Raw genomic sequence first — 25,854 nt, 5'->3', positions numbered from 1 at the left:
TTAAAATAAAAAGAATGAAACTTTTTTCATTCTTTATATTTTACATATTCTCCAGTTCTAGGGGAAAATGCTTGGCGAGAAAAAAGCCTTTTGAGAAGGAGGCACTTATGTGTTAGCAAAGGCAGAGAAATTTTGTACAATATTTACAACTGCAATGAAAAAGCAAATGAAGTACTCCAGGGACACAGTGTTTAGGTTTCACTATGCCTTGTACTTTGTTTCATAAACTTCCACATATTTGAAAAACATATAAAAATATATAAACAGAGTTTTATATGATTTGGAAATGGAATTCAATTTCAATCTGAAAGGTCTCTAGAATATAAATTAGTCACATTCTTGAGGTGGCTGAAAGATCACATAAATTCTTGCAGTCTTATGAAAATATTTCAGACAAAGTAAGTATTATCAATATAAAATCAAAATGTTTCTAGTATATAGATATGAAATTCTATTAAAATTAGTACTATTAGTAGTTATAAAACAAAACCATATTTTTTTAAAGTAGAGAAATGTAATAATTAGTACAGAGAAATTAACAAAATACAGTGTAATAATAAAACCTTTTCTTAAAATCAGAGGTTCTCACAAAGCGAATCAGCATTATTACTTGTTAATGGTTTGTAAAGTTCAACACAATTGGACCTAAAAGCCTCCATTCCTTATACAAGGCAACTGGTTATTAGCATTGTCTTAACATCTAACGGCATAAAATTCTTTATAGTACGTACTTGGGGACGAAGGGATGTAACAAAATAAAAATTCAAGTTAAGACAAATAACTTGTATAATTAAGTTATGTCTTAGAAATTTAGTAAACTAATTTTATATTACCCTACAAAAATAATTTAAAGAAAAAAACTTTCCGATATAAAGAAACCAGATTGAGAGAAAGAGTAAAATTTAAAGTAAAACTGTCACAATTAAGATTTAAAATCTTCGTAATGATACTTTTTAGGGGATGCCTTTTACAATTTTCTGCACAATATTACAACTATAAAAATCATGGATACATCAATTAATTATTGCACATAATTACAAAAAATTTCAAAAATTTATAACTAATTTTAATTTTATTTAACATAATTTTAAACAGCTTTATACACATAGTGCTTCTTATTATTATTTAGATATTTCAAATTAAAACTGGAAGACCTCACAATTTTCTCTAAAATTAACATATCCATCTTATGGGCAAATTCACACTAACAAATTTGTGTATGAATTTCACCAATGGTTAATGCGGTGCTCAGAAGTTATTTCTAAAAGACCTCCATTCCTGGTTTAAAGAACACTGTTTTTTTTTACAACTGCACTAAAACATTCCATTTTATGCTGGAAAAAAAAGTACTCTCTATGGTTCTGAATATGACATTTTCTAACAGTCATTAGCTAATCAGGAATAACAAGTAGCAGTTCACACTCTGCTGTTCAAAAACAATCAGCCTATGATCATTGACACAATTTAAAAAAATAATTTACTCTGATGGCTATTCTCACTGGTCATTTGTCTGATTTGATCTTTTTAGGTATAAAAATTTAATGTAAATGATGCTGTTTCTAAAGTTGTGGAACATATTCTTAAGTTTAACACAGCCAAATTAGAAGTTAAAACTTAGTTGTTGTACACATTTAACTGAAAAAGAAATGATGATTCCTCAATATCAAATGAGCTGAGATATCATCACCCAGAAATCAGAGAGGCAGCTAGAGCTTATGTTGCCCCTTGATATATAAAGAAATAATTAAAAATTTGTCAGAATGACAAATAGGAAAAGAAATTTAAACTCTATGTATATATTTGAAGTAAGATTTCAGGTACAACTACAAAAACAGAAGAGGACCGCCCTTCAGTATTTCTTCCCCCTACCAATAATGAAAATAAAACTCTGAAATACTTTTCTTTTAATACACAATTCTACCTTATTAATATCACCATGATCATTATATAGTTGATACCCATAATTTTCATTCAAGTTTCGACACAGTAAAAAAAGTAAACAAGAGTATGCAGCTGTTGAAATCTCGTGGTAATGTCTTCAAATACTTTACTTAGAGTGAAAACTTTTTTCTTAATTCTGTATGGCAAATCAGAATCTCATTATTTTTCACTTGCCGTGAGAATCCGTAGGACTAAAGCCTATAAATTAATGTTTCATATGAGGGGGGGAGGCTACTATAATTATTCATTTAAAAAATATATTAAATAATTTACTGTATATTTCTCGTGTTTATTTAATATGGTTTCTTCCTTACTAAATGATCAAAAACCAATTAATTATCAATTTTATTAATATTCCCCCCTTAAACAATGGGATTTTGATTATGCTGAGGCATATTCAGCTACTGACTCCCAATTGATTCCCTTTTACATCGAGCCCCAGAGGCCAATACCAAGCCCATTCGGAATCCCTGATTTGTAAAATATTAACAGGTATTCTTTTTTACACTTATGTATTTCAAGATTCTATATATGTTTTTGATAAAAATTGAGAGTTACAGGTTGACAGACCCAGTGCAGTGGTCACAGCTTTTGCTGTCTGGAGCAATCCCTCGAGTTTATCACATGTTTCAATATTTAAAAAAAAAAAAAAAAATACAAATTTTCTAATGTATTATAGTAATGCAATTGTCTAAAACAGTGGTTCCCAAACTTTTTTGACCCATGGAACCCCAAGTGAAAAGGCTACATAAATGCATAATATAAAATTTAAAAAAAAAAAAAAAAAAAAAAAAAAACATTCTGTTGAAGAATTATTTATTGAAATTATAACTTTTGGCTAAAATAAATTTTTTTAAAAAATTAATGACTTGGATGAACTTTATGAGATGTTATGAGTGTATTTATGTCCAGCTCAATGTTTGTGAGTAGCAACCACAAATCCCCATGAGCATTAATTTCTAGTCGGTTTCTTTCTTTTCTTTTTTTTCAATTTTTTTTTGGTGAAGGGGTTCAGAATGGCACTGAATCCACATTCTACCAAATAGGAAAAGCAGTCAACACCTTCTGTAAAATAACCCATTATGCAGAATATAAAATTGGGATCTGTTTTGGGGATCAGAATTCATGGTATCCTTGTTCAAAGATTGGTATAAGTTCTTCATTTGTGGATATTTCAATAAGCTACTCCTGTATTAGTCTGGATTCTTCTGTGTTTGGGATTTGAGTTTGTCCATGTGCAAAAGGGTTCAACACCCAGTTGGGAATATCCAAGTGAAGAATGTCTTCAAATATTTGATTCACGTCTGCATGAAGAGGCACTAGGGATACCTAAGCAAGCAAATCTTCATCTCTATTTTATTTTGCAATTTCTAAAGATTTGGAAACTGAGAACATTCTCCTCTTGCCAAGTTTTGTTTGTACAGAAAAGGTTTTGCAACAAACTCAGATATTACGCTTTTAGTTTTGATTAAATTGAATTGGTCACCTTGTAGTTTCATTAAATTTGCAAATAAATGTCATATAGGCTATGTCATTTTTGAGTTAATTAAACTGTATCTCAAATCATTGTCTTTGCTTTCCAGGAATTCCAACACTGAATCAAAAAGTGCATAAAATCAATTTTAGACATGCACTTTTAGATAACCAACATACTTTGAGAAGTAGTTAACGATTGTAATCTTTGTCATTTTCCAAAGTTGAGCAAATAATCTCTCACTGAAGGCATTCCTTTTGATTTTATTAACTGCTTTAATGATACGATGTACGTAGTGTATTTGGAAACCAAGTACCATTTCATTCTAACGCCGTTGCAGCGCTGTGGTAGGCGTCCCGCGCATGCGCACTAGTCTTTCTTGTTCACTGACTTTCAATTGTCGCCATTTTGGTTGCTCTATGTTGTGTTTTCAGTTTGCTGTGCACATTCAAAATGTTTAAGACAATTAGTTCTCCCGCTGACTGTGAGATTCATGCCGTGATTAAATTTTTGAACGTGAGGAATGTTAAACCAGCCGAAATTTATCGTCAAGTGACAAAAGTTTACGGTGAATACGCGATGAGTGATGGAATGGTGAGAAAGTGGGTAAGAATGTTTAATGCAGGTCGAACAAATGTCCACGCTGAGGCTCGCGGTGGTCGGCCTTCTGTTGTCACCGATAAGGAAAGTTGATGAAGCAATTCATGAGAACAGACGCTTCACAATGACAACTCTTTCAGAGGCATTTCCACAAATTTCATGTACTGTTTTGTTCAAAATTGTGATGAGAGAGAAAACTTTTTAAACCAAATTGTGACAGGTGATGAAACTTGGGTGTGTCATTTCACACCAGAATCGAAACAACAATCAATGGAGTGGAGACAAACTCATTCTCCAAAAAAACAAAAGTTCAAAGTGACAATGTCATCACAAAAAATCATGTGCACTGTCTTCTGGGATAGGAAAGGCGTTTTGCTTACTGAATTTCTTCCCAGAGGTGAAACCATTAATGCGGCATGATATTGTGAGACTTTAACAAAACTAAGGCGTGCCATTCGAAACAAATGAAGAGGAATGCTCAGTAAAGGAATTGTGGAATTGTGTTGCTCCATGACAATGCTCGGCCCCATACTGCTGGTGTCACTCAATTGTTAATTCGACAGTTTCATTGGGAGCAGTTCGATCACCCGCCGTACAGCCCGGACTTGGTGCCGTCCGACTATCACTTATTCCTGCACAGGAAGTGCGAGCTTGGTGGCAAGCGCTTTGGATCTGATGATGACACGAAAAATGCTGTGGAGTCGTGGTTATCGAAACTGGCGGGAAGTTTCTTTGACGATGGTATACAAAAACTGGTCACCCGCTATGACAAGTGTTTGATCATTGGCAGACACTATGTTGAAAAATAGTTTAAGACATGTATTTTCATGAAAAATAAAATTGGATTCGAAAAAAATTATTTTACTATTTTTTTTTTTTTTTTTTTCCAAAACGGTATTTAGTTTCCGAATACATCTCGTAGTGATCCATGCAAATGTTCACTAAGTTTTTTTGCGACTAAATGATGTCGATGAATGACACAATGTACTGGAAATACATTCGGTACAGCTTGTTTTAAGTATTGCCAGAAAGCCTCGGCATATTACTACTATTGTCGGAGTACCGTTAAAATAGTCAAAGAAATTATATTAGTCAAGGGTATAGCTTTTACATCAAAAAATCTTTTTAATTCAGTAAATAACATTTCACCTTTTGTATCAGTTTCCAAACATTTAGCAAATAACAACTATTGGCAAAATTTTTCTTTTACAAATATGGAGAAGCAGTAATAAATGAAGATGATATAACAGAAGTTCTTCACTGTGATGACAATGCTCCAATTACCAATAAATTAACAGATGACGAAATCTGTAATATGGTTCTAAATCCAGAAAATACCACTACCGATAGTGAAGAAAGTGACAGAGAAGTTATTGAAACGAAAAAATTTCGATTGACAAGTTACTCGGAATTCTCGAAAGAGCAATGACAGGACTTGAATAATGGAACATTGTAACTGAGTAAGAAATTATGTCTGTGAACAGAATTAAAGAGAAACTATTAGCACAAAAATAGCCACTTAAACAACTTACATTGAAAGAAATGTTTAATAAAGTAAAACAAATAGATATTAAGCCTTTTTTTTTTTGGTAAATTTTGTTACCCTTTAGATAATAAATGCTTCGTTATTTCATAAATCATGATTTCATATTTTAAATTTTATAATTTCTACATGTCATCTTACAAGTTTTAAACTGATGGTCTAATAGCCAGAAAAATCAGAAATCCAGAATTGCTGAAGTCCCGAGGAGTCCAGATCTTGGACTTTGTACTGTATAACTAATACCTTAACATTAAAGTTAAGGAATTACTATATTGAAAAATGTGATATGTAATTTTTTCAAAAGAGAGGAGTTTTATTCAAATATGCTTACGTAATGAAAGTACACTATCTGTGTAACAATACAAAAAATGCAACTATACCAAAACTCCCAACTAACAATATGAAACTTCATTTTGCCTAAGACTGGGAAAATTTGTTTATACACTTCATATCAGCATAACATAGAACTAAATTGATTAGATGTACGACTCTTTTATAGTTTATATTGTAGACAAGTTAGTGTGTGTAGCGACATTATTACATTCCTGTATTAACCTGTTTTCAGCCATCTGTCTCGCACCATGCCATGCTTGTTATAAGTAGCTGGCGCCATCTAGAACTTAAATCATACGCATGTGTCAGTGGATTTTTTAAAATTTTCACTTTTGAGGGATTATATCAGTTTTTTTATTCTTATTTCATTATTATTTTGTTGTCATACTGTTCTAAGCATGTTGAGGAATTGAAAATGGAATTTGAAAGCTTAAATTTATTGCAGTAAAGTGAACAATAACTAAGTTTTAGTAATAACATTAAAACAAGTTATACATACCACTATTACTACAACTGGCAAATCAGTGGAAATAAGTTTTGTCAATATTCATTCACAAAAGGTATTACATAACGCTCAATACTTAACATACTGTATTTTAAGCACTCACGTATACAGTCGATTCTGGTTAATCAGACTACATTGGGAAGCGATCGTTTTGGTCCTAATAACTGGCTGGTCTGATTACACGAACATGTCCTATATTGTAAGACAGGACGTGCTATATGTAGCAAACAGTAAATGAACATGTAAATCCCGTACTAAAATGTAATTGTCTTTTATTGTGCGGGACACACGTATGGCACACATGCATGCACAAACAAGAACTACAGTCGAACTTTTTTCATTGAGAAAATTAATTTAGAAACAAATTCTAAGAAACGATCTCCATCATACTCAGCATGCAAAGCACAATAAAAGCAAGTTCTTACCAAGTTCCAGTCAACATTTGAAGAACTTATCCAATGTGATCTGACACGTTCTCTTGATGAATTGCACGTAAACGAAATAACCACAAATATCTAATGTAGCAATGGGACTGCCTTCATTTCCCTCCTGAACAATATACTGACGCAAAGTTTCAAAGCATTTCCTCGCATCCTGTATTGTCACTTGCACCAATTTATTAGCGGCATCATCATCATCACTTTCTTGGTCTTCCGATGCTGTCGTGTGTTTTGCTGCAATTCAAGCAATGATTGCAGCGTTGTAATCTTCATTTTCATCGTAGCATTGAAGCTCGTCGTCGATGGATAAAAATTCTTTGAATTTTGTACCTGTTGAAGTTCCACATGTTTGTCATCATTTTGATTTTCAATGAGCATGTCCACATTCATCTCCAAAACCAAGTGCATAAAAGCTACAGTGAGAAAAACAGTGCTGAATTGTCTCACTGCTCACTTTTCACCAGCTGTTGGCCACAAATGTAACAGCTTGTAAGATGTTGACCTTTGCACTAACTTCACTGGCTTTTGACGATGAGGTCAGCAAACTTTCTTCAATTGCTTCAAAGATGTAATTAACCAACCTTGCACGATAAAGGGTCTTCAAATTTTTTATGATTTTTTTTACGATGCCCATGTTCATTGGCTGGTCCTAAGCTGCGGTCCTGGGAGGTAGAAATTCCAGTTGGATGTTCTGCAAGCAATTTAAATGAGGATGTGCTGCACAACTGTCAAGAAGACACAGCACTTTTCTCGGCTGGCTTTGTAGCACTCTGTCCCAATCCTTCAGCCATTCTTTAAAAAGGTCATCCACGCATTTCTGCTTGCACGATACACAACTGGTGAACTGTCATAAGTCTTTTAAAAGCAAGCAGCGAGGCTTAGTGCTTTTTCCTATAACTAACAGCTTCCTCTTGTCCGTTCCTGACATGTTTGAACAACACAAGACAGTTACGCGATCCATCGCTTTTATGGAGCCAGAGAGTGTGATATGTTAGTAACTTAACAAGCCGTCCAGTGTAGCATGATAATACAGCCCTGTTTCATCAGCACTGTAGATGCCTTTTGCTGAAAAATTTTCCAAGAAGCTCAGGCAGTTTTGTTGATTTCCATTCTTCCGCATCTGCACTATAAGCACTTTCTCACAATTTGCTTTCTTAAACTTTATGTCATGTCTAGATTTTCATCGAGATAACTAACCATCTGTACATTTAAAGTCACCGTGGCCCAGTTTTTTAGTGACTTCTGCTTTGCATTTTAACATTGGGCCACTTACTCGCACAGCTCATCCATTAGCAATGGCAAACCATTCATTAAGGGCCTCATCAACGTCTTGTTCTTTGCCTTCACGTTTCCATTTTTTGGAAGTTCCTCCTCGTCTTTCACATTGTGCTCATTCTTCTCGCAGCTCATTCTCTTGTTTTATCCAGCGCGAAATTGTAGTCTTTGGCAACCTGGTAATTTCCACCAACTGATGCTGAATAGTGTTTCGTGGTTGTTGCTTGATTTTATCCAGGAAGCCAGTTTTTTCAGTTAAAATCGTCCCGTCATGGCATTTTGTCAGGGGAAACAAGACACGCTCACAATTCGCTGACTAAAGTGGTCTGAAGAAACCTTGGTGTTTCGGGGTCAAGAGGGAGATAAAATGCTCGCCATTCAAAGCTCTGGCACTAAAATTATCCCAAAAGGGTGGCGAAATAATAGCTTCCTCGTGTAAACTTTAATCATGATTGACAGGCGGGAATTTGTTTCAGGTGGAGCTGGACACTGTATTGTTCATTTCCTTGAAAATCGGAGACACAGTGGGACCAATAACCTCGCTGGTGGCTACTGGTGGCTCTGTTTTAAGAAAGGTCAAAGAAAAGGGTGCGAGTGTTCACCTCCGACTAGTTTTGCTGTTGTCATGCACTTTAAGGAATTGCTGACCTTTGATAAAGCATTCTCCTGGGGAGCGCAGCTACAGATCCTCCCATATGTCGCAGACCACCTGTACATCCGCTGTACGCGGCCGACTTGTGGCTTCTGTTTCTCATTCGCTCTCACGTTTTTGGTCCAAATAAGCGAATAATTTTAGGCTTGTGTACATAAGATTTATTTCGACTCTTTAGGATTTAGTCCAAAAAAATGACTGCTCCGATTATCCGGTGGTCCAATTAACCAGATTCCAGTGTATTTCTATTTTACTCAGGACGTAAAAATCATTACTATTTTATTTATTGTTATTTATTTAAATTCCATAATAATAAAAATGGATCACAGTTTTATTATTTTATATTAAACCTTGCATAGAGCTCTGAAAATGTTCAGGGACCCCCAAATCACTTTAAATTTTTCACAAACTCCCTGAATGATACTAGAACTCTTGGGGATGGACCACTTTCGGAATCACTGGTCTAAAACAACACACACGGGAAAAAGGTCAAAACTCTTGTGTTTGTTTTTTAACTCAAATCTAACATAGTTTTATTTTTTGACGAATTTTTGAAAACTGTCCAACTGATATGTCGACATTTAAAAATGTACGAGTTATAAAATTTTGAAATATTCATGGGGTATAAAACAAGAATGACCAAAAAAAATTTGGCAATTTTTGAAATAAAAAATATATACTACAGTATGAACCAGAAGAGAAATTAATAGGTTCCATTTTGACCATCGCCAGAAAATATAGTTTCTAAACGTCACCACGAAATAGTTAAATTCCATTTTAAAAATACTTCCCTGATAAGATATTGAGCTCAAATTCTGCACAGACACACTCACTGTGGAAAATACAATGTGGTGAAGTAAATTTTTCAAAAGTATCTTTGTTTAATGTAAAAACTAATCATAATTTTACTGTATGCATCCTTGGATAGAGTGAACCAATTTTTTAAATTATGTTCATATGAGATTTTTAATATAATTTCAGATTATTTGGCCAAATTGCTGGAATTTTATTACTATTTGATATAACAGAATTTTACTGAAAACAATTTTTCAGTTGAATAATTTGATTGATAACATCATTCAAACTACAAAGATAAAAATAAAAATATAGAAAAAATGAATAAATTCAGCTTTTATTTAAAACTCATAAAATAATTAAAAACAGAAAATTAATTTATCATACAATTTAATTGCAACAAGAAATTAAATAATTCCCTTTACAAATTTCATCTACAATTTTATATCACAAATAGCAAAGGCGTTGGTGTCTATATATAATGAAATGGAATAATCAAATAGCACTGTCAAAAGTACAAAATTGTCTTAATAACTTTATCATTCATGATATAAAATTGTAAACAGAATTACTTACTTCTTGTTCCCATTAATTTTTTTTAGCTCATTATTTTAGAAATTTTAAATGAAAGCTCACATTATTAAGAAGTTAATTTTTCTTATTTGAAGTATGATAAGTACGGCTTAATGTGATCACATTTGTCTACGACTATTCTGATAAAATTAAAATGATGAGAAAATAATGCCCTTCAAAATAGCAAAGGTATGAAATGAATTTGAACACAAACAGACAAATAGAAACTTTCACAACCTTTTAATTAGAAAATGACAAAAATGTTTTTATAAAATGTCTTTAATGCAAAAGTTCATTTAAGAACTCTTCACATTAATATTTCTAAAAACTACTTGACCCAAGCTAAACACCTAATTTTAATACTTGGATGCCATCTTTCAAGGAAAGAGAACATACCAATGTAAAATTATAATTAAGCAAAAAAAGCAAACTTTATATGTGTTTGGATGGATTCCCCCCCCCCCCCCAAGAAGTAAGGAAAAGGGAGGGGGGAATGCTGCAAAGTTTTTTTTATTCCTGAAGAAGTAAGAGCTGCATCTAATCACCCACAAATCAATAAAGTTACTGAAATTCAATGTGAAATTAAGGATACTTTTTTTTGGAAAAACTGGATTTTAAATGCACATTATCCAAATTAATGAGAAAAAAACTAAAGTTAGTCAATACCATCAAAGGAAGCAATGTATAATTTTTGGAAAATGTGAATAGTTTTCTGACAAAGAATGACTTAACCAGTTAACTGTGATTGACGAGTATACTCGTCATGGAAAAGCGGCTCAATTTTGTGTATTGACGAGTATACTCATCATGCGTATAATGAAATGGAAAGATAAGAGGGAAGTTTACTTAGTAACTACTGTACACAATGATAAAATAATAAAAAAAGAGAAATAATAACAAAGAAACCGGAGCTAGTGATTGATTATAATAAAAAAATGGGTGGAGTGGATATGAGCGATGGAATTATCACAGTTTACTCCACAGCAAGAAAACGACTCAGAAAGTACTACAAAGAGATATTCCTCCAATTTTTAGACATTATATGTCTGATTGCATTCATATTATATAAAACAATAACGGAACATTATTGCGTATCAACTTTTTGCTTAAATTTATTGAAGACACTTTTGCGACGTATCCAATTGAAAGAAATAAATAGACACAAACTCGGCCATTTAGGCCTAATACAAGCCAATTAGGCGGGAATCATGTTCCAGTTTATATACCCGAAACATAGACAAAAAAAAAAAAACCCTACATGAAGGTGTTTGCATTGCTACAAACGTATGATCAAGAAGGAATCGCATTACTGGTGTTCGATTTGCAAAGTCCCATCGCTGAATATTACTCCACAGCAGAAGTTTAAATTCTTACTTTTAGATGTATAATATTTAATTTAATTTATTGCATTTTTAGTTTAATATGCAATACAGTCAAAAGTCGTTAATTCGGACACCCATAATCCGGACCTCAAAGCTACAAACTTTCTGCGCAGGCGACGCATGCACAGAAAGTTTGCGCATAAGACCTTTATGGCTGCGAATATGCGTGTGCGCATAAACGTTTACGCATGCGCGTTTAATGTATAACGGACGGTATAAGCTAAGCTAAAATTATCTAATTCAGTTAATGTTGCAGATTGCATTGTTCCTTAATCTTCGAATTGGATCCGGCTTATTATTTTTTGCAGACTGTTAGAGCAATTTTATAAAAGTAAGCTTGAACTTTCGATTATGTCAAATAGAATTTCTGATATATATTTGCTAATATGTAAAGGATCTACAAAGCGAAAGTATGTTTCAAAATCCGAAATCTGTTTATCAATTTCACGCTGCTCGGCGGGGGGGGGGGGGGACGCCGCGGCGCGCAATGAATTGGAAGTTGATCTGTCAGCACTATCCTTATCTTCAAGGCAGATGTTTTTATTTTATTCGGCTTATAATTCCTTACTAAATGTAGTATTTTATCTACTCAATCTTTGATATTATTTAAAACAAGTTCCTCGTCATTATAATTCGCTTCCGATAGTTAAGAAAGTAACAAAGGTTATTGAAAACGAAAAAATTTCGATTGACAAATTAGTCGGTATTCTCGACACAGCAATTATAGGACTTGAACAGCGGAACTTTGTAACTAAACAAGAAATTATGTATGTTTAATAGAATTAAAGAGAAAGTATTATCACATGAAACGAAGCAACTTAAACAACTTACATTGAAAGAAATGCTTAATAAAGTAAACAAATAAATATTAAGCTTTTTCTTTTTGTAAATTTTGATACCCTTTATATCATAATTGTTCTTTATTTCATAAATTACCCACGAGTCCGGATTAACGACTTTTGACTGTATATGCTTCTATAAACGAAATACGTAAATATTAGTAATAAAAATTTTAATTTAAAAAATAAACCCATCTTTTTCATCAAATATCTTACCAGCGCAACTTACTCTGTGATTGACGAATATACTCATCATGGCTCGATTCTGGCAACACAAAACGGTGCGCACTCTTAAACGAGAGCGCCAACTAGTTAAATATGGGTGACAAGTGCCAAAAATACGTACTGGAATATTGTTCATTAAGGCAATTACAATTATTTACAAATTATCTACAAATTTAATAAATTATTTTACATAATATTATTTTACACACTGTACAAATCAGTTGCATGCAACATTATTTTGTATAAAAAAATGCAAATAATTACTTTTCCAACCGTTAAACATAAATTTAAATCCTTATTAAATTAAAAACTAAACTTATGAAGCATGTGTTCAAATTGTTCTGTAAAAACATTATTTTGAATTAATGATTTTTCTACTTTCCACATAAAGCCCTGATATACACTGAAGTGACAAAAGTCATGGGATTACCTCCTAATATTTTGTCAGTCCCCATTTTGCCCGGCGAAGAGCAGCAACTCGACATGGCATGGACTCAAGTCGTTGGAAGTCCCCTGCATATTGAGGCATGATGCCTCTATAGACGTCCATAATTGTGAAAGTGTTGACGGTGCAAGGTTTTGGGCACAAACTGACCTCTCGATGATGTCCCATAAATGTTCAATGGGATTCATGTCGGACGATGTAGGTGGCCAGATCACTCGCTGGAATTGTCCAGAATGTTCTTCTAACCAATCGTGAACAATTGTGGCCCGATGACATCGCGCGTTGTCATCCATAAAAATCCCATCGTTGTTTGAGTAAGTGAAGTCCATGAATGGCTGTAAGTGATCTCCAAGTAGCTGAAGGTATCCATTTCCAGTCAATGATCGGTTCAGTTGCACCAGAGGACCGAGTCCATGCCATGTAAAAACAGCCCAGACCATTATGGAACCACAACCAGCTTGAACAGTGCCTTGTTGACAACTTGGGTCCATGGCTTCATGGGGTCTGCGCCACACTCGAACCCTACCATCAGCTCTTACCAACTGAAATCGTGACTCATCTGACCAAGCCACGGTTTTCCATTCATTTAGGGACCAAAAAATATGCTCACGAGCCCACGAGAGTCGCTGCAGGCGATGTCGTGCTGTCAGTAAAGGCACTCAAGTCAGTCTTCTGCTATCATAGCCCAAGGAAAACAAATTTCGCCGCACCGTCCTATCGGACACGTCCCTCGTATGTCCCACATTGATTTCAGTGGTTATTTGACGCAGTGTTGCTTGTCTGTGAACATTGACAACTCTACACAGACGTCGCTGGTCTCGGTCGTTAAGTGCAGGTGGTCGGCCACTGCGCTGTCCATGGTGGAATGTTATGCCTGAAATTAGATACGCTCGGCACACTCTTGACACTACGGATCTCGGAATGTTCAATTCCCTAACGATATCCGAAATGGAATGACTCATGCATTTAGCTCCAACTACCAATCCGCGCTCAAAGTCTGTTAATTCTCGTCGTGCGGCCATAATCATGTCAAAGCCTCTTCACATGAATAACTTGAACACAAATGAAAGCTCTGCCAAAGCACTTCGCATTTATACATTTTCTACACGATACTACTGCTATCTGTATATTTGCATATTGCTATCCCATGGCTTTTGTCACTTCGGTGTATTTTCAGTGTTTTTCTAAGCTTCAATTTCCTTACGATGGTCAGGACTTTACAAACAAAAATTCTAGTTTAATGGATTCCCTCTGTCACAGTATTTTGAAAACCACTGTCCCTAAACTTCTTCCACTCACTTGTAACCAAAGAACTTGACCTTTTGAAATTATATATGTATATTTTTAATAAGATGAAAATAACTTTATTATTTTTTCAGGGCAGAAGCAAAAAAAAACTCAAGCCCTCCCCCTCCTCAAAAACCAAAACCTCCAGAAGACCCGCGACGACACCCTGTGGTGGTAAGTATTTTTCTCATAAGTTTTTGTTTCTTAGAAACTAGCAATTGTGAGGTACAACATAAGCAAAGAGAAATGTATAATACATACAGTACAAAGTCCAAGGATCTGGACTCGCTGGGAGTTATGAGATTCCAGATATTAGATCATCAGTTTAAGTCTAGTAAAATGATATGTAGAAATTACAAAATTTTAAAAATAAAATAGTGATTTATAAAATAATGAAGCATTTCTGACCTTATGGGAATCAAAATTAAAAAAAAAAAAAAAAGGCCCAATATTTATTTGTTTCTTTCGTTAAACATATGTTTCAATGTAAGTTATTTAACTTGCTTTTTTGGGGGCGGGCTAATACTTTTCTCTTTAATTCTATAGACAGACATAATTTCTTTTCATTTACAAAGTTCCATTGCTCAAGTCTGGTAATTGCCACATTGATAATTCCCACTAAATTTTCAACTGAAATTATTTTCTTCTCGATGGTCTCTCTGACACCTTCTTCAAGACTGGCAGTGATATTTTCTGGATTTAGAATCATATTACAGATTTCGCTACCTGTTAACTGACTAATGATTGGGGCATAGTCATTGCAATTAAAATAATTATCTTCATTTTCATAAAGCTTAGCTAGCAGCTGCTATATACTACTGGCATTATTTCATGGGACTAGCGACTTAAGGGACATGTTTCACTAAATTTTATCTTGTTTCTATTGCACACTGACGAAGATAAGCTTGAATTATGTAGGTTATTTATTACACTACATGCATTTCCCACACATTACTGAGGCTAAGTCATAAATAAATAAATTTTCACATATACATAAGGCTTTTCCACAGCCAGTGCTAGACATTTTGAGGTCCGATGCAGTCTCTGCAGGGCTAAAATCCCAAGCACTTCCATAAATTCAAAATATTTTTCTGCCCCTAAATTCTGCATCCCAGTCCCTTCTCTAAATTCTAAAAATGTTGCCTTCGCCAAATTCTGCTACCCAGTGCAGCTGCCCTGGTCCTCAGCTTATCTGATTAACAAATCAATTATTCTGAATTCAAACAGCATTAAAAGCAATCTTCTAACCTGCGAGTAATGTTACTTTTTTTTTTGCATATGCAAAGAAAGTTGTTAAGTTTCTTCTCGTCAACACACTCATGAAGTTAGCTGAAATGTGTAATGATTGCCTAAATGGTTACCACACTGTTTAATACTGAACTACCAATATTAGAAAAAAAAATTTTTTAGACATCACTGCACGAGTCCTTTCACAAGCTACAGTGCATGCAGTTTTTCCTTTTTTTTTTTTTTTTTTTTTTACTAGCAATGAATTTTGATTTTTATAATTTTAACAATAGCAATATCAATTACTTTATATTTATTTTCACTTTATAATATATATTTGAATTTAACAAACATTCCTATTCGTATAAAGCAAATTTAAAGTTGATTAAAATTAAAATTTTAATTGGTGTACAAATAAATGATTAATTATTGCTGCAAACTAATCTACAATATCATTTAAATTCTGAAAGCATATGTAAATTAAGTACAAGTATCTAAATCCATGAATAAATATATTCCAAAAAATTAATTTAAAAGTATTTAAGCATATTTAAGAGCAAGTCATTTTTTAACCTTGGCCTTTTCAGGTTTAATAATTTTTGTATGCAGACATGTCATTAATAAGCAATGATAAATCTTTAATACAAGATGGTTATTTCCTTTATTTATTTGAACTCCCTTTTCACAATTGTGCATAGTTTTCTTCTATAGAAATTTGTTTTGGCCATTTTACAACTACTGGACATTTTCAGGTATGTTGAACTTCAAACTGAATTTTGATTTTACTTCTGTATTTACATTAGATTTAGGAAAATAGATCTGTAGCAGTGATGTCCTTAAATTTTCAGCAGTACAAATAATTTTAAAATAATAAATTTAGTTACCTCTGCTGACTTGGGATGAAGAAAAATGAATCTAGTATTCTAGATATAGTAGCATCAGTGTCAAATTTTTTCCATGTCCTGAAGAAGTATGATCATGAATCTCATGAATCTGAGAGTGACAAAACATTTGTATCAGTTTTGTGTTCTTTTTATTTTAATTTTATTTATATTTAAATTTTCATTCAAACGTCAATCTCATCTAAAGGCTATTGATTTTTGTCCTAATAAATCCCCTAAATTTGCAACTTTGTTTACTTTTTACAATAATTTTTATCTTTGTTTTCCATTTATAAATTCATAAGATTGCCTGCTTTTAATTTAATTATATATTAAAAAATATGTAAATCATCTTTATAAACTCAATTTAACAATAGGCTTTAAATTCTTCATTTTTTATTTCAGTATTTCCTCTCTTTATTCTAAAAATTGCAGTAACATTTCTGGACTGTGTCATTTCTAGATAAAATCTATGCCAGAGCCTGCGCAATGATGATGTAGTTATTTTGGAACATAAACTCTGAAAACCGAAACCTTTCTAACATAAACCAAAACCTCTCTCTTAACAGTTTGGCCATATTGGGTGAATGCACACAGTTAGCTTGAACTGTGCTGCTTGGAAGCTATTTAATTGTGCTTTCTTCCAATCGCAGTAGTATTAAAAAATATAAATGTTCTGGAAATAGGCAGAATTAGAATGCCAAATGATTGTCGCCACAAATCTGAATTTAAAAAAAAAATGGAATTTAATCTTACTCAGCTGCCAAGTTTCCTCTTCAGTATGCATCTATATTCTACGCCTAACAACATTACAACAGTACTGCTTCTAAATTTTAATTTTGGTACATATATTATATACACATGCACATATACAATGGGTCAATACAAATTAATGGCAAATATTTATACCAGCATTTTAGCTTTTTAGTTTATTTATGTTAGCGTATATTTGAGTTCCAATTTTTACATAATTTTACCCTCTTAGATTTGTGAGGCATGCAAACGCCCAATAAACCACGGAGCGGTACTTATAAAAAACAAGGTATGTTTCTTTACTTTTATTATTGTTATTATTACAAAAATTCTATTCTAATATTTATATATATTATGATTATTTAGAAGCTGACATGACAGTTACTATAGATTAATAAGCTGATTATAGAGTGATAAGAGTTTGGTGCATAATGACGATGCAGCATCCATTGCTGGTATAATATTTCTCAATTTCCATTAGAATGATTTTTAAACAAACTATGATAAAATGGCTCAGTACGCACCCACTTTGGAGACTGACATCAGTACCTTCTATATTGTTTATATATGTTTAAAGAAAAAAAGCATTAGCAAATTAATATCTGAAAAGGGAGAGACAGAATGCACCATGTCTAAGAACAGAGAGTTCCCAGTTCAGAGCAATTTAATTCTGATTAAATTTTATTTTGACTGGTAAGTTTTAAGGTTCGGCTCCCAGATTTGAAATTTATTATTGGCTGAAGCGTTGTGTAAGTACATGTGTTATGAGCACTACCAAAAATCATATACGATGGATTATTTTTGAAATGATGCAGTTTAGAGCATTTTTTTTTTTACATACAGTTACTATCTTAAAAGGACTTACCTTAGCAAAAAATTACTTTCATGTGGCAAACAAAATACAGAAATATATAAACATCATATGGAATATGAAATGGTGCTTGCAGGTAAACGATAATAGGACAGACTTTAATATTCATGTTTATTTGTTTGCAAATTAGTTTTATGTAGTTTTAATTTGTCTTTATAGTTTATGCTTACTTATTTATCATATTTTGTACAGTGATTTTTATGTTTATTTACTGTGCATTTTATTTAATTTTGAATTTCTGGCCACTTCCTGTGATTGTAAATGTTTATTTTATGCAATATATTGTCTACGTTATAATTCTGAGTTGATGGTCATTGGAATTGTAAAAACAGCTAAAGTAAAACTGAAGAACTTTGGCAGAAGTGTTTAGACTGCTAAGAGTAGCAAAACCTTTTCAACAGTGAAAAATGCAATAATTTCCCTTACTATTAACCTGATAGTAGTTAGAACTCATAATAAATTCAAAACACAGGGCTTCCACAATTTATTCACTGGATAAAGATATGTGTTAAATAATACAGAGTATGAAATGAGGGGGGAACTGACAGAATTTTACTTAGCACCTCAAAGAATTCTACATTTCTACACTTACATGAGCATCATTAGTTGCTCAGAGAATATCAAGTCTGCTTTTGATTTCCCTCTAGATGTCTTTAAACATTTGTGGAGTCACAGTAGCTGTTTCTATGGTGATTCAATTTTTTTAATTCCTCGAGGTTGTGTATCTCTGCAGCACAAATTTGGTTTTTTATTTATTATTCGAGTATTCCCAGAAAAAAGAAGTCGAGTGGTGCGATGTTTGGAGAATGGACTGGCCATGAAAATTGGTCAGCCTCTGCCAGTTCAACTATCTGGGAAGGTTTATCAAGGAAATCACGCACATGCGTATTCCAATAAGAATTATATGATTTTCTGAAAAAACATTCAAACATTTCAACCATTCATGAACAATTTCACGAACAGTCGACCTGGGAATTCCTATTGGCAGGCAAGCACGGTGAATGGATTTACTGTGTATGAACCCATTTCGAATGGCAGAAACATTTTCATCACTGACGCTTGCCCTACCTGCACTTCCTTTATGCAAAACATAAAGGAAGTGCAGGTAGGGCAAGTAATGTATGGTTTCTTGAAACTCTTTTTTAATCATCTTTTAATTGATCATTCCATTGGTGAAGGTTTATTAAACTCATGTCTGTGTAGCCTCTGAACTGTTTTCAGATTTCATTTCCCATAACCAGAGAATGCACATAGCTTTCCCATTGCATGACACCATTTTGTCTGTAACTAAACAGGTTATATATAGCCATTGAAAAATATTAAAACAAATGATATATCTTGAACTAAAGATTTTACTGATATAAATTATTTCTGCTTACTTAGCAAAATTATGTTTCTACTTAATTTTGTTATCCAGTGATTAAGTTATGCACACACTACATTTTATTTAAAGACTATGTACATTATTTTTACTATGGCAAAGTAAAATTTTTATTTTTATCCTTAAAATTATATTTTTTGAAAAAATTATGACTGGTCCTTGAAGTGACAGATTTTAGATACTCATTGCACAAAGGTTTACGTAAAAATTTTTCTCACACGTACAATCAGTTTAAATTTGCATTCATAGTTGCAGATATAGTCATAAATTTAAGTGAACCTATTTTTATTTAAGCACGTAGAGTGAAAAAGTGTGGAAAAATTCTTAATGAAAAAAAACTGGAATTCTTAAAAAAGAAAAAAGGAAAAAAAAAAAAGAAAAGAAAAATAGAGGAGGCGGGGGCAAAAATTAGAGTCTCAATAATTTGTTTCTTTTTCGAGATAAATTACAATAGTTTCACTCAATATATTCAGAAATAAAATTTAAGGTTTGTTTTATAGATAGAATTTTAGAAAAATCTAGTCATTTTGAGAAAAACAAACATTGTTTCAATACATTTTCTTCCAAGATTTTTAATTTTTTGCACTATAATTATGTTGTAATGATGGTTGTGTAGCTTCATGTTTTCTTTTAAGGATTCTTGTTTTCTAAGTGATTACATAAATCATTATTACAACTTTAAAGAACAGATGTTGTTAACCTTTAGAACTGCCTTATACACATCTGCACTGATCTTTGCAATTTTCAGCACTTGAGTTCCCAAATATAAGTTCCTCAAAACACTTAACGATATCCTCCTCCCCAACTGTCAACGATTCTACAACAATAAACTTATGGTTAAAAGGTATGATCCAGCCATAAATATGCTCAAGTATATTATTCTTCAAACTTGATAATCTGAAAAGTTATTTTTGTTGCTAACTTTGTAATTCTGAATAGAAATTTTGCGCAATACTGCTGACATAAATTGAGAATAGTAATTAGAAAATATACTGATAGTATCAATTAAAATCTACTTCTTAAAACTCTCTTTAAAAAAAAAAAAAGTGTGCCTATCTTAATTTGAATCTTTTATATTAATTACAAGTGCGTAGTACTTAAAACCTAAATGTGTTACATATTTTTGAAATAAGAAACAGTAACTCTTATTTTTTAAAAAGAAAAATTTAAAAACCTTTTTTGTTAAGGCAAAAAAGGCCTTACTTCTCTTAATCATAATTTTTATCTCAAGTTTGGTGATTTTCTTTGTCTGTTCAAAACTGCTAGCACACCTACGATTAGTTGGTTTGATTACATCAAAGCACACAAAGGCTATCTGAGTAAGGAAAGAGATGCCTTTGTGGGGGATTTTCTCAGGTCAACTGCCTTGTATCCATGTTATATATGGGGAAAACCACAAAAACACCTGTGCAGGTAGTCCGTTTGCCTGAAAGTGAATCTAGGTTAAACTACCAGGTTTCAGTGACTTTACCACTTGGCCGCTGGTGAGCCATCACACCTTTGAATGGTAAATTCAATAAGCAATTTTCCCTAGAAACCCATCCTCTTAGAATTAGTTTCAATGGGAGGTTCTGAACTGTGTTTATAGTTCCCTGCTGTTTTTACAGTTTGGGCTAGACTCACTATAATTTTTAAAAATAACATTATAAAGTTATGTGGTATTTTTAAATAGAAAATTTGCAAAATTTCTCAGAGATAAAACGTTTTGATATAAACCACCAACAATTTCCTAATTAAAAATATTATCTGCATAAGTAATCAATAAAAATAAGAATGTATGATAAATATTAATGTACTAAGCTAGCACATATCTCCAATATGGAATAGTAACTATTTTTCTTGTGAACATTTTTTTGTGGTAGCAGCAATGTATCGAGAGACTGTGATTATGCTTAGAATTCTAATGAGTAAGAATAAACATGTCATTTTTTAAACTGTATTAGGGCTTTTCTTTGGAGTTTTGTTATTTTGATGTCTGAGCTGATTCAACAAAAGAGTTCTTTTTGGAATATCTCGCATCCACAACAGTATTACTTGTGAATAAATTAATTTTGTTTTGTTTATGATGGATGTGATGAAAATTAAGTGTACTCAATTTAGAAGATTTACTAAAGAATTAAATGATTATAAAAAAGTTGAAAGTCCAAAGATCCTTGGATCTAATCCAAGGATCAAAAGCTTAAGAAATTCAAATTGTTGGAAGAGAAAGTGAAATAAATGCTACAATATGCGGAGCTAATTAGAAATGAAGTGTTTAATTAAAAAAAATGAAATGTAATATAAAGAGTTTGATCAGATTGAAACTTATATTTATAAAGAATATTAGAATCTAAGGTTTCAGCCCTTTTAGTTATTGTAGACTGTAATTCTGCTTTTCCCTTAAACAATGTTTCGAAAGACACAATTCTTTGCTATCCTAAACTAAAACTGCCATCGTTTCATGGTAATATTAAAAACTGCTAAGGGTTTTGGGGACAATTTAAGAAGACTGATAGTGATCCAAGTTCATAGAATCATGGCAAATTTGCATATTTACTACATTTAAGGAGAGAGGATTATCTGCTGAGCTCTGACAAGTTATCAAAAAGCATTAGAGAAATTAAAAGCACATTACGGTAAAGAAGATCTCATAGAAGTGTATGTTAGAGATTTACTTTCTTTAGTCTTAAAGAAAAAGTGAAGAGGGAAACTATTTTGGGATCAAGCAGTTGATGCAGAAACTGAGTCTGAATCCTGTAAGTTTTTAAATAGCTTAAACCATTTACAGATGTTGAAAATACCGAGATAGATACACATACATATATAAATACAGCCTCTATCTTTACATTTCTTCTGTGACACAAGTAAAACTGCATCTTTGACTATAACTTTTGTTTGTGTTGAAACTAAAAATTCTCTTCATGCTTACTTATTACGAGCTAAAGTGACAGCAGCTCTCTACGGAAAGCGAATAACTGCAATAACATGGTTAGAACTACTTGGAGCTACAATTTCAGCACATTTTGTGCAAATACCTTAAGAGATTTCACACATAAAATTTATTTCTGGAGTGATTCAGGATACAATGCAATGAAGTATGAGATATTTTTTTTTTTTTTTTTTTTTTCATAACAAAGTACAACAAATCAGACAGTTAACAGTTAAAGAATTTTGGAGGCATGTTTCAGGAATATTTCAGGATCCAGCTAATTTGTGCAGCACAGATTGCACTGTTTGATATTTAGAGAAATCAAAATGGTGGGAGGGACCTCAGTGGTTTTATTTACTACCAAAAAAGTGGCCAAGGAATACTTTTAAAAGCGACAAAAAAATTGCCAAAGAAAAGAAGATGTAGATAGTTTCATCTATGATTAATGTCAGTTTCTATGATTTTTAAATAACCATCTTTCAAGTTATAGAAAAATTGTTAGAATAGGATTCATCAATTTGTGAATAACTACAAAAACATGAGAAGAGAAAGTTGAGCGTACTGCCATTGAACTAAATAATGCAGAAAAAGTAATTATCCATTTTATTCAAAGCAGTTCTTTTAGAGGAATAAAAGATAAAAAGTTAGTCTCTAAGCCTTTTTGTAGAAGATACATTCTAAATCTGCAATATTTCAAAGAGATCATACATCCTAATTTAGAACTCCAGCGATTTCACCAAGCAGCCACTTATTGTCAGAGTTTTGACAATGGAAGAACATAAGGGAAGTAATATTGGATTTTATCTGGAAGAAAACCTGTTTTACTTGTTATATGGACTTGCATTGTTTGTAAACCCTATTCTGCCAAAAATGTGAATCCTCCAGCACCATCACTGGCAGCAGATCGAATGAAAGATGCTGCTATTCAAATTACTGAAACTGTCTTTGCAGGTCCTTTACTTCTTAAAGACAAAATGAGAGCAGGGATTTGTCCTTTTCTGTTAGTTAAATGCCATTGCATTCACCTAGAACTTTTCAACTTCACTGTCAACAAAAGCACTTTTACAGGCTTTTTATCACTTTAAGATGTGGGAGACCCTCAGTAATTTTTACAATGGAAACACTTTTGCTGGTACAAGTAATGCTTTTTCCTTAACTGATTTCAAATATGTGTCTCAACAGATGGATGATGAGGCCATTATTTGGAATTTTATACCCCCTGGCACTCCATGGTGGGAGCATCCGATTAATATTAAGAATGTTAAGAAAAATCCTTGGGAAATCCAGTCTGAACTATGAAGAAATGTACACATTCAATTCCTAATTTCAGGCATGACAGTGGCACAAAGTTTTAAAAATGCAGACAACATTATATCCAAAATATGTGATGCTTTTTGAAACAGATTTCACCAAGAATATCTTGCAGCTTTATTAAGGAAGACATCTTGAGCTTGTGATCTTAAATAGAGAGACATAGTTTTAGTAATAACTCATGACAGAAAAAGATTACTTTTGTCTTTTGGTAGAATATCGGAACTGTTTCCTGGTACAAATGGTATAAGTCAACATGCCAGAGTTCAAACTCAGAGTGGTGAATTATAGTTCAGATTCTTTTTCCATTGGAGATTTCATCAGCAGACGAGACTTCTCTAATTATCACTCAGAGTTCCAGTAAATAAAGAGCTGACGTAAGTAAGTTACTAGATCCGAAAGGACAATTCAAATTTCAGATGGCCTGGACTTACAAAATTTATTTTTTTATTAATTTTCCTATCATATTTTTATTTTTTGCACAGCAATAGTATTTTACACTTTTTTGTAATTTTAGTGCCCTGTATTCTGTTATTTTAATGATATCCTTCAATACCTACATCTAAAGTTTAAATGCCAGGACCTGAAACTTTTCTATTATAATTTTGAAAAGTTCAATTTAATTTTTACATTGCAAGGTGGGAGGATAAAAAATATAAATTTACTATACTAGCAACCTGTGTCTCCAATGCGCAGTAATAATTTTTCTTGTAAAAGATTTTTTTTTGTTGCAACAGCAATGTATCGTGAGAGAGCATTGTTGATTATGCTTAGAATTCAAAAGAGCGAGAATAAATATGTCATTTTTAAATATGTATTAGAGTTTTACTTCAGAGTTTTATTATTTTCAGATCTTGTAGTAGTTTATTTTGATATAACAGCTGATTCAGAAAAAAAAGGGGGGAAGTCTTTCTGGAACAAAGTAGTTCTTTTCCCACAGCATTTACTAGATTATGGAATAGCATGCTAAGGCTATTTGCCAATGGAAAGGGATGCCAAGAGCCTATGCAGCCAACCCATTTGTCATTTGCATGCCAATTGAGCTACTAGTAGTCTGTGTTTTTATCTGCACCACCGATAGGCCCTTTTCCACAAAATTTTAATGCATATATCAATAACACATCTCCAGTTCGGGGGGGGGGGGAATAGAATTTTAAAATTGTGTTCTTTTGAAGGAAGGGGGGGGAGATATTAATTTTCCCTGCTTTGACATCTTTTCAAGCAATTTATGCAAAAGCATGCATTATGCATATTGTATTCAGTGTTTTTTAGCTACCCAGGCATAATAATAATTTATTATCAAAACAAATGGTGGCTTTTGACCTTTTTTTGAAATAATGCTGGATTTTGATCGACTGTTCCACTGAAATACAGCAAAGCATGCAAAGGATATCTGTCTAGTTAAGGTATGCCTTCATGAAGAACCTTTTAAAGAACATAGTTTGCATTCACTTTGAAACAGCAAAAAATCCCAAAAATATCCATGCAGTCAACTCCTTCAACAGGATTTGAACCTAGATCAAACTATGGGTGTTCAGTTACATTACCCACTTGATCACTGATAGGTCATACGAATTTTTCATTATTGAACATATTTCTATTTTTAATACACAAAACTAGTCTATGACTAGGATGCAAAGGAGCTTCATGTCTATTACACAAAATCGCAGATTACTTAAAAACTCTTGGCATAAACTTTTAAATGGCCACTCCACTTAAATCACAGATTGTATCATATAAGTCAGGATATCTGATCACTTGACTCAAACCCAGCTGTTCAAAATTACTAGATACTATTATTAGATATTATTTCTGTCTATGCATTCTTTTTGATTTTACTTATCCATATATAATACCACACTAAAGAGCCAAAACATTAAGATAACCTACTCAATAAGCTATGCTGCATGAACTGCTGCAACTTGCTTTGACATGGATGCCATAAGTTCTTGGTAGATGACTGGAGGTAGGAGGATGACTTGGTAGATGACACTACACCCAGTGTCTAAGAAGCAGTCGAGATAATCCAACATGGTGGTGGTTCAGCTATGAACTGCCGCTCCATAACATCTCAAATGTTCTTCATCGAGTTAAGATTCAGTGAGGTATGTGGTCAGGACATTAACTGAAATTCATCTTTATGGCTCAATGAATGACTCCAACACAATTTGAGCCTTCCGATATGGGGCGTTGTCTTGCTAGAAGATTCCATT

General features: G+C 32.9%; 1 protein-coding gene and 1 long non-coding RNA gene across 6 annotated transcripts in view; one reads left to right on the top strand and one right to left on the bottom strand.

Moving 5' to 3' along the window:
* Positions 1-25,854, bottom strand: part of LOC118203817 (uncharacterized) — a 72,912-nt gene that overhangs the window by 3,124 nt on the left and 43,934 nt on the right. For 2 of the 5 annotated variants that reach the window (XR_015039215.1, XR_004760661.2), the window contains one exon: positions 16,421-16,529. The exons of the other annotated variants lie outside the window; for them this stretch is intronic. The gene's annotated coding sequence lies outside the window, so the exon portion shown is untranslated. The remainder of the gene's footprint in view (positions 1-16,420; positions 16,530-25,854) is intronic. 5 annotated transcript variants of the gene reach the window in all.
* The window catches only part of LOC146992897 (uncharacterized), a 68,000-nt gene that overhangs the window by 12,905 nt on the left and 29,241 nt on the right, over positions 1-25,854 (top strand). The window contains exons 3-4 of the long non-coding RNA XR_015039217.1: positions 14,402-14,483; positions 17,403-17,459. This is a non-coding gene — a long non-coding RNA (uncharacterized LOC146992897). The remainder of the gene's footprint in view (positions 1-14,401; positions 14,484-17,402; positions 17,460-25,854) is intronic.

The sequence above is a fragment of the Stegodyphus dumicola genome, chromosome X2 (assembly GCF_044657685.1).
Source record: "Stegodyphus dumicola isolate Sdum_Otavi_A_Nest chromosome X2, ASM4465768v1".
Lineage (NCBI taxonomy): Eukaryota > Metazoa > Arthropoda > Arachnida > Araneae > Eresidae > Stegodyphus > Stegodyphus dumicola.
Note: the sequence above shows the minus strand (reverse complement) of the source record. Positions and strands in the feature narration are given on the sequence as shown.